Genomic DNA, 10602 nt, shown 5'->3' on the forward strand with positions numbered 1-10602 from the left:
AGGCGGTATATAAATACAGTAAATAAATAAATAAATGAATAAATAGTACTGTAGTGGTTTAAGTGTTGCACTCTGGGTGCATCTATACTGCAGGTTTAATGCTGTTTGACACTACTTAACTACCATATCTCAATACAATAGGATTAAGGAAGTTGTATTTTGGTAAGGCATGGCACTCTTTGGGAGAGAAGGCTCAAGACTTTTAAAAATACAACTCCCATGATTCCATACCAATGAAATATGACAGATTAAAGTGATCTCAAACTGCATTAATGCTATGGTGTAGCTGCACCCACTGGCTCTGGAGACCTACTGGGTGACTTTGGAGAAGTCACATACTCTCTCAGCCTCAGAGGAAGGCAAAGGCAGTGAGAAAGCCAGCATACTGTAATGGTTTAAGTATTACACTCTGGGTGCATCTATACTGCAGATTTAATGCAGTTTGGCGCTACTTTACTTCCATAGTTCAATGCAATGGGATCATGGAAGCTGTATTTTGGTAAGGCACGACACTCTTTGGCAGAGAGAAGGCTCAAGACTTTTAAAAATATAACTCCCATGATTCTATACCAATGAGACATGACAGATTAAAGTGGTGTCGAACTGCATTAATTCTATGGTGTAGCTGCACGCTCTGATTCTGGAGACCCACCTTGGAGAAGTCACACTTTCTCAGCCTCAGAGGAAGGCAAAGGCAACCTCCTGCTGAACAAATCAAGGTTTACTTGCCAAGTAAACCTTGTATAATTTTTGCATTTGGATCCCCATAACTCAGATATTTCTTACAGGAACACAACAACAGTGGTAACAAGGAGGTACATGGGCAAAAAGTGGTGATAGTGCAGGAGCACTTCTTTACCTTGCAGGATTTTTGACTTCTTCTATTCTTCTATGTTGTATTTCCGCCAAAATGTTGTAGAAATTGGATGTGGCTTACTCATACATGTATGCTTTGGCTGCCCTTGGTTGCCAGGGGAAGACAAAGGAGCCATTTCCATCCACTCCATCTTCACAGTACTGCTCCACCTCAGTTCCCTTTCTTTCAAAGATGCGATGCCCTGAATAGGTAATCTGCTTTCCTTGAATAGATGCCCGGCAGCCACACCTGTTTAGTGAAGCCAACTTCTAAGTGCTCTAAACAACATGTTGCCAGCAGAATGGAGTGAAGTTAGCAATTTGCAAAATCCAGATTTTGAATAAAGAAGGATACAAACCGCCCTTTTTTCTGAAGGTTATCATCACTACGTTCAGAAGTTGGAATTTATTTGTTAAAGTAATGCATTGCCTCTAAAGCCCCTCTAGGCACCTTTTATGCTGCCATATACAATCCAGATTACTTGTGCATGATTTAGTAGGCAAAGTAAAACACGAGCCATTGACTTTCCTTTTCTGGACTCCAGTACTGGGAATTCACCTTTCACCTTTTAAAAATGTTTCACCGCCAGCTCCACAATGTCTACATTTGCTGCCATTTCTGTGTTTTGTTTTTGGCATTTTTGGGTATTTATGCAGTGCCCTAAAGATCTCAGAGGCAGAAATGTGCCAGCAGCCCCATAAACAACTACATTTGGTTCCCCTGCTTGTTTCAGATCTCCCATCACCTCATTTTTTTGCTCAATTAGTATGGTTTGTTACTGTAACTTTGCTCAGTATATTATGTTGTCTGAATGACTGCGTCAAGGTTGACATGAGAACAAATCACTGGTTTGGAGCAGGTCAACATTCACTACAGTTACAAGGCTGTTGCTAATTTTCTTCTGTTTTAACTGCTAGTAGACCGTTTCCTTCAGTCAGAGTCTCACACAGATGCTCCTTATTAGTCCATGTCAAGGGTTGGCAAAAGCAGGCAGCAGATCTACTACCATAAGGATGTCGAATCTGTTGGAGCATGCACAGAATCAGTTAATATGTGTGTGTCAACTGTAAAATAAGATTAATTAAGCCAATTGGTCATGCAATACCTGGGGAGCAAGCTGAGCCTGAGACTTTTGGATACTGTTACATTTTGTTCAGGCTTGAGCTATTCAGGTGCACAGAGAGAAGAGAGAAACAGTGAGAGACAGAGTTTGGAGTGTGCTCTTGCTTCATAAGCTGCACATGGACAAAGAAAGACTATTTTAAATCTCTCGTGAAAAGGAAATTATGTTATTTGATGCAACTGATTACATTGTATATATGTTGTTCTGAACTATGAAGAATAAACTACTTGTTCTTTGTATTGTTGAAGGCTTTCATGGCCCAAATCACTGGCCTTGTTCTTTATTGTTCTTTATACTTGTTCTTTATTGTTCACCTGTGTGGCATATTTTCTTTCTCTGACAAGGCAGTGTGTGGGCTGATCCAACATGAACTACATGTGGTTTATTTTGCAATACGCCACAGAATCCATGGCTGATTTTTGTCACCATTCCTCCCAGAGCTGCTTCAAGTTGCACAGAAGCTGAGTCTGCACCAAATTTCTAGGAAAGCCCCAGTTGGGGTGGGGGTAGCTTCCAGGAAAGAGAAAGGACTTCTCGGGCAACTCTGGGGCAAAGAGGGCTGCTCTAGAACCTTTCCTTACCTAGCAGTGCCAGAGTGAAAACTGGAGAGGGCTCCTGTCCCTTTAATGGCTGTGTTGAAGAAGGAATGTCAGCAGGTGTTGCTTGTTGCCTGGCGGTGTGACAAGCAACACCTGCTAAAATGTCTTTGATGCCAAATTTCAGCAGCAGCTGCACTGCAAATTCCATGACAGCTGGTAATTAAATTGGAAAATCCAATCCAAGGAATGCTCGGGATCTAGATAATGTAGAGCTGATTGATCTGTTATTGTGTGCATGTATATGTGACTTCTGGTTGCCTGTCGACTTATAATGACCTCATAAAATTTGTAGTATTTTCTCTCTGGCAAGGAATACACAAATGTGGCCATGCCAGTTCCTTCCTCTGAAATACAGTTGGCCCTTTGTATTAACACATTCTGCATTTAAAGATTTAACCATCCATGATTCTATTTTTTAAAATTCCAGTAAAAACAAACCTTGATTTTACTACTTTATATCAGGGACACTGTTTTTTATGACATTGTATATCCTGGGGTTTAAACATCCACAGATTTTGATAGCCACAGAGAGTCATAGAACCAAAGGCCTAATATATACCCTGTAGCATCTGGTGTTTTTTGGTAGTTTCCCATCCATATTGACCAGGGCTGGCCCTCTTCATTCCAAGATTATTTTTCATTATGTTATTTTGTACTGTTTATTTTACTTGATTGGTTTATTTATTTTATTGTGATGTTATCTTGTTGTTTATATTTTATGTTGCTATTATGTATTGCTGGGCTTGGCGTCATATATGCCACTCCGAGTCCCTTTTGGGGAGATGGTGGCGGGGTATAAATAAAGATGATTGTTGTTGTTGTTGTTGTTGTTGTTACTTTCAATGAATTTGTTATCTAATTATTACTCTCTTCCTAATTTTTTTCCTAGAGTAAGCTACTGGGAAGGGCACAATTCTGCTTCTTCCTCTCTCTCCTGATGAGTTATTTGTGTGCAAACTGTTCTTGCATTGGCAGCAACTGCAGTAAGATAAAACAAAGGGAGGAAAGCAGGAGAAGAGAGAAACTGGCACATTTTATAAAAGCTGATGAAAAAGTGGGATGACAGAAGGTTCACTAACACAGGATCTACACTGCCCTATATCCCAGGATCAGATCTCAGATTACATATTAACCTTATCACATTGAGGTTCACATGGCAGGTGATAGCAGGGGTATTCACCATGCATCGTGGTGAGCCCATCTCACCGTGCCCCACATTAACCACATTGCCCCTTACTTATCCCATGAGGGGAAGCGTCATTGACGGGTTCCCCCCACACTAATCTGTGGCGGAATGCAAATCACACGTAGTTTGTGTCTCTACCAATCCACACACTGCCTTGCTAGAGAAAAGATATGCCACATAGATGATCAGTAAAGAATAAGGTGTTTGATCTTTGTTATGCAGATCAACATATATACAGTCATGTGAACAGTTGCATTAACCCACACAATGTCCTTTTGAGAGAGATTCAAATGGTCCTTAGGTGTCCATGTGAAATATCTTCTTCCAGCACCTCAGAAGCAGAAATACAAAACTGTCTTGGTAAGCACCCTGCACAGAAAAACCTAAACATGTAACTGCTGCCAAGACTTCCAGGCTCAGTTTGCCTCTTGGGCATGGCCCAACCAATCAGCTTCATGCTTTGCATTTTTCAGTTAACACACCCACCAACTGATTTTTACATGCTCCAACATCATCTTGTTGTAGGCAACGAATACATGGAAAGCCTCTCATGTTCTTGTTGCTCCCACTTACACTTTCACCTCAGTTCAGGGATGGAGCCTTGCTGGAAGTAGATGTGCGTCGTTTGATGGGATCTGGTGGGTTATGTCCCTGATCTGAGGTGAATGTGTCGTAGGGTGGGTAAATTTGTCCATGTAATGATGTCATTGGCAACACTATTTTTGTTCCTGAGTTGTAAATTTCATTTCCTAATTGGTTCTATCATAAAACATGGAAAAAATTTATTAAACTGCAAAAAACTTTGTTTTTGCAGGACATCCTGCAGCACATTTTGCTATAGTTTTTCAATGAATATTTCATAGTCTCAACCAATTCAACAAAGTTTGTGGGAGCCACAAAAACAATGTTTCTGGAGTTAATCAACTACTTTCAAAATAAGTACCACACAATTAAACAGGAAATTACACTTTAAAACCAGGAACATATTTTTTTTAAAAAAAGTTACATAGGCCCTTTCCACTCAGCTGAATAAAATCCCACATTTTCTGCTTTGAACTGGAATATATGGCAGTGTGGACTCAGATAACCCAGTTCAAAGCAGATATTGTGGGATTTTCTGCCTTGATATTATGGGTTATATGGCTGTGTGGAAGGGCCCATAGTGTTATCTGCTTATCCCAGATTATATGGCAATGTAGACTTACGTTATCTGTTAGGTGATCCCTTGTAGTCCGAGGATGATGGTCCTCCAAGTGTAGTATCCTGGCGGTGGGTCCATAGGTGACTGTGGAGCCCTGTTTTTAATCTGCATCTTCTCCCACAGTGAGGGCATTGGTTTCCAGGTGGAAGGGGGTCCCAGTCAGGGTTGGCTTGAGGCGCCTTCCTCTTGGCAGTTTCTCTCTTTCGCCCTCCATTCATGCCTCTTCAAATTCTGCAGCACTGCTGGTCACAGGTGACCTCCAACTGGAGCTCCAAATAGACTTTTATAATCCAGTTCAAAGCAGATAATCTGGGATCAGATTCTGGGACATAGGGCAGTGTAGATCCAGCCTTAGAGTCTTCCTGCCGAACCAAAGCAGTCAGAGGATATTAATTTCATGCTTGATAAGTGTTGCATGTTCAGCTATAGGAACACAGCTAGAATAGATGTAAGATATTACGCTTAGGCAAAAAAAAAATGAAATGCAAAGATACAGGATGGGTGATGCCTGGCTCGACAACAGTCCACGTAAGAAAGATCCGGGAGTCTTTGTGGACAACAAGTTGAAAATGAGAAAACAGTTTGATGCAGCAGCTTAAAAAGCCAATGGGATTTTGGTCAGCATCAAAAGGAGTAGAGAATCTAGATCAAGGGAAGTCATGGTGCCTTTATATTCTGCTTTAGTTAGACCTCACTTGGAATACTGTGTCCAATTCTGGACACCAAAGTTCAAGAAAGATATTGACAAGCTGGAAGGTGTCCAGAAGAAGGTGACTAAAAGGATCAAACGTCTGGAGACCATGCCCTATGAGGAGTGTCTCAAAGAGCTGGGTATGTTTAGCCTGAAGAAGAGAAGGTTGAGAGGAGACATGATAATCATGTATAAATATGCGAAAGGTTGTCATAAGGAAGAGGGAGCAGACTTGTTTTCTGCTGCCCTGAAAACTAGGACGTGAAGCAATGGATTCAAATTACAGAAATGGAGATTCCACCTGAACATGAGGAAGAACTCCCTCACTGTAAGAGCTATTTAGCAATTGAAGTCTCTTCCTTGAATGTGATGAAAGCTCCTTCCTTGGAAGCTTTTAAAGAGGCTAGATGGTCATCTGTCAGGAATACTTTGATTGTGCTTTACCTGCATGACAGGAGGTTGGACTAGATGGCCCATGTGGTCTCTTCCAACCCTATGATTCTATGAGATCCTTCTCAGCCATCTCCCTACCTTCCACATGCCAGTAAATGGCACACAAAAAATAACAAGATTCAACTGAAAAGAGAAATAAATTAGATGTTGAGATTGGGAATCCTGGCTTTAAGAATTTTGAACAAAGAATTTCTCCCTGTCCTTTAAAAATAATTTGTATAATTTTCTAAAGTCCTGAGTGAATGTATTTTAAAATGAGTCAATATGGCCCTCTCAGAGTAGCATCAAATGATGAAAAATATGTGTGCATCATAATGTCCTTTCAATCAAATAACTCCTCATTTGCTGCTTAACAAAACTTGCAAACCAATTGTCAGAGGCATCTATGGGTACTGTTCCTCTATTGGCATAAACAGATCATACATTCAGATTTGATGTGTGTGTTTATTACAATGTCTTATAAATGCATTATTATCAAAACTATGAAGTTCTCATTTTCTTCTTTTGGTAGTTCCTGAAGGAGGTCATAATATAATTATCTAGTTGAAACATATTGAATATGTCAATACCTCTGCTTTTTTTGTTTTTTGGCATTAGGGCTGAGGCGTGTGCGGTCCTCTAGCTCCCAGCATCTTTCACCATTGGTTATTCTGACTAGACTTGATTGGAGTTACAATATAATAGCACTTGGAGGAATGAACGATTCCTACCTCTGTTTTACGTCTTTCTTTTTTATTGGACTACTTTGGGCCTTTCCAGTTTTTTATTGTTTTGATATCTATCATGTAGCTGACATGTTGTAGCCACTTGTGGGTGTATTATCAGTGGAAATGTAAGGTTTATTGTATTAGGAATGCAGAATAGCACTTATTTTGTGCTACTAAGGAAACCAAGAATTGTCATGATAGTGGTGTGAATGACTGTGCTAAATAACTCCTATGAATTCAGAGTTTGTATCATACAATCAGGTCTAATGTTGTGACTTGCAGGATTTTTATTGACAGTGAGATCCCAGAATGATGAATTATGGCTTGCTGCTCCATGGAGACATACAGCAAGCCCACATTGACTTTTTCTTTTGTCTTAGAGTAACCTTTTTTATGAATTTCCCCTGGAATGTTTTGGACTTCAGGAAGCAGCCTCATGATTATCATAATCCCTTCACAATACCCCGGTAAGACACATGAGATACATAATTGGCTTACCCAAAAGCTACTGGTTCTTTCCTGTTTTTTTTTCTCCTGATCTCATCTGGTTTAGGCCTTCTCTCTGTCACCAAATTGGACTGCCTCCTGGGTTCCCATTGAAATGGCCAACAGCTTGAGCACCCATTTTGTTTACCCAACTGGCACTCATAGTGTTGAATAGCTGCCCAAGTGTTATAAATATGACTGTATGTTTACATTGAGGTATGTCAGTTCTTTGGAGTGCAGACTCCACTGACATCCTCTTTGACCAAGGAGAATAAATGCCTTTGATTTTGCCAGATGTGTCTCATGTGGCCTTCTGGAAGCTTGACACTCCAGGACCCAAACCCATGTTTTAGCAGAGTTGAAATCACATAACAAGATGATAAGAGATGAGATTGCTGAAGTATATCATACCTGCAAGGGGGAATCTAGAGGGCAAATCTGCCATGACCAAACAATGACCACTCAGAGCTTCAGAAATCCATTACCTTGGAAAACAAGTTCCAGCATTCTTCAATCAGCAGGATTACTGTCCATGCTGGGAATAGTTTGCCAAAAAATTAATGTTCACAAACTCTATGGCCGCTTTGAGTTTCATTATGGAGAAAAAAAGTGGGGTATAAATAAACAACAGCAGCAGCAATGATATGGCCACCTCAAACATATCAACTTTTCATCTGACCTGATTGTGGCTTATTCAAGGTGTAGTGAAATCTACGTTTTAGGCGACTAGGCCGAAGCCTGAGTATCAGTAGCTGTCATCTTGAAAGACAGGCAGAAGCAGGAGGAGGAGTCAAGCCGACTCCTGATTGGTCAGAGCAATTAGGGGAGGAGTCGGTTGAGAGAGGGAAAGAGGCTGTCAGCTTTTGACAAAGGAGAGAAGTGTCTTGACATCAGACACAGAAGGAAGGGATTTTTAGGAGAGGAAGCTAAATAGGAGTCTGACAGGGAAAGAAAGCTTTGAAGTGAGCCTTAAGGATAGGGAATAAGTAGCAGACATGGGCTAGGGTTACTGTATTGAGAGGATCAGTAACAGAAAGACTTGTCTTCTTATACTTAGAAGTAAGAGAGAGCTTATTGCCCTGTGTGTGAGACAGATAGGAGTCTGTTCTCCAAGTGTTAATGTTTCTAAGGATAGAGCAGTGTGTTTAAGGCAACTCACAGTTTTAAAAGGCTTTATTGTCAGAAAAACTAACTGTTTAACCCAACTAAGTCTCTACAACTGAATCAAGTCTCTGTACCACTCATTCTATGAGTAGATATTTGTTTAAAGTTCAATAAACCTTTTCTAGTTCACTTTTAACTGGTGTACGCCTCAGTCTGTCAATCTCCTCAGAACTAAGTCAAGTCAATAATTGAAATCTCTTTAAAGTCCAGTCAGCCAGCGAAGGAGCAATAGAAGAACCAAGGGCAAACACACTTTACCTACAACACACTCACACCTTTTGGTTCCTCAGACCAATAAAGCTGAGGTGGTGGCAGTCATATCTACCAAAAGCATCGGTCATTGATATATTTAACCTATGGTCAGCTGCTAATTTCGTTATACTGGTGGCAGCGGTGGGATTTTTTTTCTGTTCCCCCCTGCCTCAGATATATATTCTTTGAATTTTGTTATACAAGGCATCATGCTGCCTGGAGCAAAATGACAAGAGGTTTGTCTCAGCCAGCTGAGCTGTTCAATGGTCTTTATTTCAACACTGGCAATAAATTTAGGATATCATCAAATGTCTGGAGACCATACCCTATGAGGAGCATCTTAAAGAGCTGGGCATGTTTATCTTGCAGAAGAGAAGGTTGAGAGGAGACATGATAGTCATGTATAAATATGTGAAAGGGTTTCCATAAGGAAGAAGGAGCAAGCTTGTTTTATGCTGCCCTTGAAACTAGCACTAGGAGCAATGGGTTCAAATTACAGGAAAGGAGATTCCACCTGAACATTAGAAAGAATTTCCTGACTGTAAGAGCTGTTCAACAGTGAAACTTTCTGCCTCAGTGTGTGGTGGATACTTTGATTGAGCTTTTCCTGAATGGCAGGAGGTTGGGCTAGATGGTCCATATCACCAAATATGGGCTGGCTTAGAGAGTGTGGAACCATTCATGTGCCACATGCATCTCAGTGCAAAGACATGGAAGGCATTGGGAAACAGTTAGAAAATGCTACTACCCACCAATATCTGCCACCTGAGGTAATGTACCCAGTCTGAACTGAGGATGGATCTTTTTTTACATTTAGATTGAAATGTTTTTGGTGTCAGGTGAGGATGATATCTCTGTGTGGGTCGCGCACACAGTTGAACATTATGCAGGAGAAAGAAACAACGGGAGTTAGAGAATGTACTTGAATGCAAGGGCTTTGCTGCCATGGAAACCAATGCATGTTGAAGTATGTGGCCTTGTCAATATGCCCTGTTAAGCACAGAACACACCATTTTAATACCGCTTTCAGGTTAGCTAAAGCTGTGATATGTACCCTGTAGGCATGAAAGTTGGTTCTGTTGTTACTTCTGTTATTGTTATAGATAATCTCTGCAGACTCCCATCCCAGACGTTCTTTCATGCGTGGATGGTGTCAACTAACGGCCAAGAAAGCCATCTTCCAATAGCACATTTCTGACAAGTTCCATTAAGCATGATGTTTGCCACCACCAGGATTTTCTGCACCCATTATGTTGCAATAGTATAACATTAAAAGCACAGAAAACCAATGCTGAGATGCTGAATTAGGAAATACAAGTCCAAGATCTTGATGCCATGAGACTCACTGGATGGTTCTTGGACTGCTTTCCCTTCAGCTCAACCTTACCAGATTGTTGTAAGGAAAAAATAAAATAACCTTGAACTGGGATAAAGCAAAGGGAAGGCAAGATATATATGCAATCAGTCAATCAACAAATGCATGCACTTCACACACTCTTTCCCCAATTGATCAATAACGTGGATAATTTTCTCATCTTCAGTTCTTTATCGCACTGAGAACAGCAGTTCTGTCTGATATCAAAGCATGTAACTAGGGGAAAGGGAAGCTGGTAAACTCTCGGCCAAAGGGATCTGATGATAACAAAAAAAGGGTGGAGAGAAGCAACTTACAGGGTAAAGTTTGCTGCAGTTAAGAGAGACATTCGTCTTGAAGGAACAGTGGTAGTCATGCATGTCAGAGCACTCTTAGTCAATGTGCTGCTGCTTCTCAAGATGAGGGAGACCTGCTTCCAGAGATTTCCTTACGCTGAAACAATTTCTCTCTCTCAGGCAAGGAAGGCTTCCCCAAGTGAGTCTCCTCAACCTCATGATCAACTCAACAAG

Source organism: Anolis sagrei, chromosome 5 (genome assembly GCF_037176765.1).
Source record: "Anolis sagrei isolate rAnoSag1 chromosome 5, rAnoSag1.mat, whole genome shotgun sequence".
Lineage (NCBI taxonomy): Eukaryota > Metazoa > Chordata > Lepidosauria > Squamata > Dactyloidae > Anolis > Anolis sagrei.